This window comes from Drosophila serrata, unplaced genomic scaffold (assembly GCF_035046125.1).
Source record: "Drosophila serrata isolate PLE 108 unplaced genomic scaffold, ASM3504612v1 contig_180, whole genome shotgun sequence".
Taxonomy (NCBI): Eukaryota; Metazoa; Arthropoda; class Insecta; order Diptera; family Drosophilidae; genus Drosophila; species Drosophila serrata.
The window spans coordinates 45,171-51,424 of NW_028257078.1; the positions used below are offsets into that span (position 1 = coordinate 45,171).

At 36.7% G+C, this 6,254-nt stretch overlaps 1 long non-coding RNA gene across 1 annotated transcript; it reads right to left on the reverse strand.

Annotated features, from left to right (window-relative positions):
- Positions 1 to 1,283: 1,283 nt before the first annotated feature.
- On the reverse strand, positions 1,284 to 6,226 carry LOC147644449 (uncharacterized). The gene is made up of 2 exons (XR_015270488.1): positions 5,901 to 6,226; positions 1,284 to 1,503 (listed from the first exon to the last, which is right to left on the reverse strand). It is a non-coding gene; the product is annotated as an uncharacterized LOC147644449 (long non-coding RNA).
- Positions 6,227 to 6,254: the final 28 nt, after the last annotated feature.

Here is a 6,254-nt window from a genome sequence, read left to right on the forward strand (position 1 = left end):
AAACAGCTTAAAATTTATTTTTGAAGCTGTATGGAAACTGAGGACTATTTCAATATGGGGGAGCAGCGCCTGACCCGCTTCATACAAAAATTCACCAGGAATCCTTAGAGCCGCTCTCTCATTCGTAAACATATATTGAAGGATACTTTCCTTGTATTGATCAATACATTGCTTTACTTGTCCATCTAGGGGTCGGGTAGCAAAATATTTGTGTTGTTCTATGCGAACATGGTAATGCCATTGCACATTAATGGGAAGGTTCTGCTGACAGGAGTTACAGAAAATTCCTTGCGTGTTGTTGTAGTTGATGTTGTTGTTGTTGTTGGCATACATTTTGGTGGTGATGGTGTTGATGATGATGATGATATTTTTTTTTGTTGATTGTTTTTTTTTTTTATTTATTTATTTATTTTTGTTCTTTTTTGTTCTGTAGTTTACACTTATGCACTTTTGAACTTTTGTAGTTTTCAACTTTTGTATGTTTTCTCTTTTTAAATTTTGAATAAACTTTTGAAAATTGATTAAATTTTTCCACTCTGGATAGTTCAAACCGCAAACTAGAAGTGATTCTTAGGACTCAACTAGTCTATACGCGGACACACGAAAATAAAAAATGGTACAGCAAACACTTGACATTTTCTTACCCTTTCCATCTTTTTTTTTAAGCAAGCCCCGTCTTCGATGTGTAACCGTTACAAGTAAATCCCTTTTACCCTCGACCCCTATTTAGATTAGCTAATTGTATATGTCATCCCACGCATTCAATCAACTGCAGATAGAATGAGTGTGGGAAATCCCCTTCCACTCATCCTTTTTCAAGGAGGCGATTGCGGGTTACTGTCCTTTTATGTTAAAACAAATTACCTTTTCAAGAATCTCACAAAGAAAATCACATCAATCCCTTTTTTAAGTGAGGATCGTGGGTGAATGTCCTTTAATCCGAGCGTGGATTTTCCGTTACAAGACATCTACCCTTCTTCAATTCTACCCCCGTCCCTTTTTAAGTGAGGATCGTGGGTCAACGTCCACGTGCGTGAACGGGATCGGTGCGGTACAGGATCGCTGCGGCGCGGTGAGGGGTTGTGGGAACGTACACGTGTGCTCCAGGATCGCTCGGCATCGCTCCCTTCCTTTCGCACTCGAATCTACATCCTTGTCAGGGCTCTTGAACACAAGTGTCCTTTTACACTGACTCTAATTAATTGCATCTTTATTGCCCCATCCATTGACAGGTTGACAGCTAACCCTCATTAATTGACTTTTTAAGTATGACGTCAATGGCATTCGTTTTTAAAAATAAAGATATTTTATTTACATGGTTAAAGAGCTGGTGTTTTTTTAGGTGATTGCGGTCACTTACTAATTTTTTTTATATCAGTTCCTGGTAAACTTTCCATCCTTTGTCGCTAGCAACATGACCTTTATAACATCTTTTGGACAAGTGTAGCTGAGATGGGTAGGAGAGCATTTCAAATATCTGTCAGTTTTTGTGTGTCCAAATTCCTGGAATATTGACAACTGCGTTACCAATATACTTAACTTTGTGTACGTCTAAATTATTATTGTTAGGCTCAATATCTTAGCGATTTATTTTTAGTAAAATCGGAGACTTGGTTTTGTCTCTCGATTGGCCTTGGCTTCTGTTTTACTCTCTTCCAGCTCCAAAACGTTGTGTCGTCTTCGTCGTCGTTCATGATAATAACAACACTTTGTTAATGCCTGATGCGTGCATTGGCAGCACTCGCAAAGTATGCGTTCTTTCCTTTTAACTTTTTCTTTACGTCTTTGGTCATGACCAGAGAGAGCACGAAGAGAGTAACTTAAAAAGGTTCCGTTATTTTGGCCAGCGTGCTTTTCAAACCCGTTTCTTGTACCGAAAGCTCCCTTACGCTCACTCACTTCGATTTGAAAGTTAGAAAAGAGAATTCAGACTAAGCTGATAATTTTTTCACGTGGATTAGTGTGTATCCCTTACCAATGAATAAGGTCGGTTCGCCTGCGATATTGGCCGAGTTTCTACCACCCCACGACTAAGTCGCGCCCTCAGCAGCCCCTCAGAGGTAACCCTAACCTCACTTTTTCGAAATCCGGAGGTCGGCTATGGCCTGGGCTGTCCGGTAAGAATACACATAACCTCCCCAATCGGAAGTCATAAGCGGTGACGACGGTGGCGGCAGCCAAGGCGGGGCGGCCAGCGCACCCCTAACCTTTCTTTTGGAATCCCGTTTCTGTTTGCTACAGCGGCTGCAACTGCATAATAGCCAAGGAAAATCAAACGACTTGGCAAGAGGAGGCCGGTGCCTAAGTTCTAGGAGCAATATAACTGGCCACGTGAAGCTATAAGTGTGTGCCATTGAAATATTAAGGCAAGGAAGACATGGGAGTACGTCACAGGTGAAGGCAGCAAACGGCCGCGCACCCTCTGAAGGATGTCGGCAACGATGAGAGGAGTTTCGGGAAGTTTAAAATGCAGTAAATTAGCTTAAGTTTTTTCTGTTGGACATAATCGTATTCTGGTTTCAATATTTTCTACCATTTAGCGCACACATTTCCAAAACGAACGCGCGCCGTCCCTTTTAAATAATATATTTGCAAATTTACAAATAACAGCGACAGCAACTGAAACTTCGATGGGCCCAAAAAATCAGCGGCGGATGATTTGTTCTTAAGTTTGTGCGTAAAAGCAATCACAGCCTAAGGGCATACATCTTTTTATACCTTTATATTTAAGTACATACTATTTAATTGGGATTTAAATGAACCACGAGTGTTTACGTCAGAAGGCCCTTCGCGGCGGCCGCGGCCCCGCCTCTGTCCACCGAGCCTCCAAAGCTTTGGCCGCTCTTGCACTCCCGCAAGTTGGCTCTTCGCGCACTGCTCATCGGGCTAGTCTAAGCGCTCCCGCGCCCACTCTTCGATGTTCGCGAACGCCCGCTCCCAAGTTCCCGAGCTTCGCTCGCTGTTAAGCGAGCTGAGGGACGGCTAGTTCGCGCTCCACTTCTCGGGCCCGCTCTCGCACTGTTAAGCTTAGCTTATCGGTCGGGAGCGCAGCCCTTACATTTAAGCTATTTAGTCTTATGTATGCAGCGAAATAAAGCTGACCAGTTGAATTGCCCACGACGCCCCCGCCTTTACTTTTCGACTTCGCTTGCGACGTGGGAATTTTCAATGGGCTATATTTTCCGGCAGGATCGCCCTCCTACAAACAACGAGTTTACACATTAGTAGATTACATATCAATTACATAAATAGAATACCGAAGAGATACGAAACAAAATGGCATTGAATTATAAAGAAAATAATTGATTGGACTTAAGAGAAGTATTAGCATAAATTGAATACGTAAAAAACCCGAAACTATATGGCCTACATAATTAATCAAAATGTGTAAGAAACGTAATATGAAAGATCTTAATATTTAAAGAAATTATAATGAACAATTAACCGGTAATTGTTGGTCTCTTATAAGTACGGCGAAGTATGTAAGAAGGCGACGAAGAATAGCAAAGGGGTAACTTCAAATTATCCCAAGTTACACAGGTACCCGCAGCGCTTGTGTGTCCCTCTCATAAACTAACTCTTTAGGGTTCGTGCGTCTGAAGTTTTAAACCGTTTGACGAACCATTAAACCATAGCGAAGTATACGAAATAGGCGGTGAGGAAGACCTACGCCATATCCGACGAGCTTTGTACTCAGCATAGCAAGAAGTGCATGAACACCAAACCGGCTATACGCTAGAAAATCCACAGAATCTAGTAAACACATACCTCTTGGCTAGTACAAGAATTAAAACAGGGGCAAAAAAAGGAAAGCTATAATTTTTTTTTATTTCCGATAGTTCTTATGACAGCTTTATAATATAATCTTCAAATCAGACCCGTTCTGACTTATATACGAGTGAGAGCAACGTCGGAGTTTATAAACCCTTGCAGATAAAACTTTGATGGCTAGGAATTAATGAAATATAAATTATATATACTTAAGTTAAAAAACAATGAAGTAATGCCTGCTTTCATTTTTTTAACCTATATATATTATATTAACAGTTTTACATTTACAGTTTTGCATTTTCTTGTATATTTAACGATCGTTTAAATTGGCAGCTATATGATACAGTAGTACGAATTTTAAAAAATTTTACAAAACATTTTAGAGTAATAATGATTATATCTCAAATTTGAAGAACATATGTTAAAATGTGAAATAATTTTTTTTTTAATTGTATTAATTTTTGGTTCGTTCCTATATGATATAGTAGCATGATGTTTATAAAATTGTACACAACATTTTAGAATAATATGCTGATGCTGATGGAGAATATATGTATATATGTACTTTCTATGATCGGAGGTGACTCCTTTACTATGTTGCAAACTTCTGACTCAACTTACAGTATTCTGTAAGGGTATATAAATATCCCATACGTCATGATTTCAAGGTATTTCTACTTTAAATTGCATTTACAATTATTTATACAAATGAGGTGCGTTTAATAAAACACCGCGTCTAAAAATACTGTTCTGGCTTTCTGACGTTAGTTTTTAAAATTTTGAAAAATATTTATAAGTCATTGGTATGAGTTTATGTCGATATTTAGAGGATATTCAAAAATATATATGGAAAAATCCAATTAAGATTAAAAACATAATATCTCTGCAAGCGTGTTTGCCTTTTTTAATACGCTTTTATTAGTTCGTGATGTATGTATGTATGTAACGGAATCTTTGAACACTATTTTCAAGGGCTTCCAAATATCTGATAAGCTTGAATCTTTGCTTACTTCTCATGGACCGATGACAATGCAATAATTTGATAACAGTTTTTCATTATCCTGATTAGGATCGTCAGGATTGATAAATTATTTTTTTTTATTGATCGTCTGTAAAGGAGTAACAAAGACAGAGCTAGCGCGCGATCTGCGCATGCCTGCTGGACAAGCAGAACTTGATTGCTCAAAGTTAACAGGAAAAACCCCATGCAACCAAGAGGCCTTAAATAAAATAATGCGATTACGAAATAGTTCGTAAGATATTTCATAATGACATGTCCGCAAAAATGTTTTATTGATAAATCGAACTAAAATACGAAAAAAAACTGACAGCTTAGAAAAAAAAAAACGCAGATACCCACACTAAAAAATAGAAGATAAATAATTGTTCAAAAAAAACTAAAAAAACACGCTTTTATAAATAACTGAACTAAAAAGAAAAACATAATTTATTGTTACAAACAAAATTATTACATTCAGAGCAATAGTATATAATTATAAACAAGATCACTATATTCAGAGTTAAAAGCGTCAATGTTTCAATTATTCTAATGGCAACTATCTGTAGGAGGAGAGTTATGAAAATATAGAAAAATCCTATAAATAACAGTTTCACTGTGCAATGCTTTGCCAAGTACATGTTTAACTATTTTTACAAACAATGATAAAAGTAACATAAAATATAAAAGAAAATCTCTTATATTTTGAAAAAAAATATTAGATTAACAAAAACAGTGCAGCTGTAGAATATCTCGTCACGTACATACATATGTATTTAAACGTTTTGCTTAGTGACAGCATTATGTATATCACTCAAATGAAAATTCACAGCAAAAGTCGAACTGAATATATGTTAAAACAATGATTGATGTAATTAATTACAGAAAAAAAAAACAAGTATTTGGCGCGAGATACTACCGTGTCTCCGGATGCTCCCCACGCTTTTAACTCTGAATTTAGTGATCTTGTTTATAATTATATACTATGGCTCTGAATTTAATAATTTTGTTTGTAATTATAAATTATTTTCTTCTTTTCAGCTTAGTTATTTATAAAAACGCGTTTTTTAAAACTTTTTTTTAACTATTAAGCAAGTTAGGGTCTACATCGATTTTTAGGTCGTATTCTTACCTAAATACATGAGAGAAGTCGTTATTTGCACTTGCATTTCCTTTAAGCTGGCTATTAACTGCAGATTTAGCTATTTCTATAAAATTGCATGCTCTTTCACTTCGAAATTTTTCGTAACTTTCTTTAATATTGTCTCTCCATTCATGAAATCGGCCTGGTATTCCTTGATAATCATGTAATTTCTCCATTGCTGGGATATGTTGTAAATAATAAGCGTTCAATGAAAAACTTAAAACGTTCGTTTATGAAATCACAATTTGTTTTAAAAAAAATATATTGAATGGCAGTACTACAACCTCTGCTAACCAATTACATCTTGTGCTTGCACAGAAGCCATTTCCATTACTTCTAAAT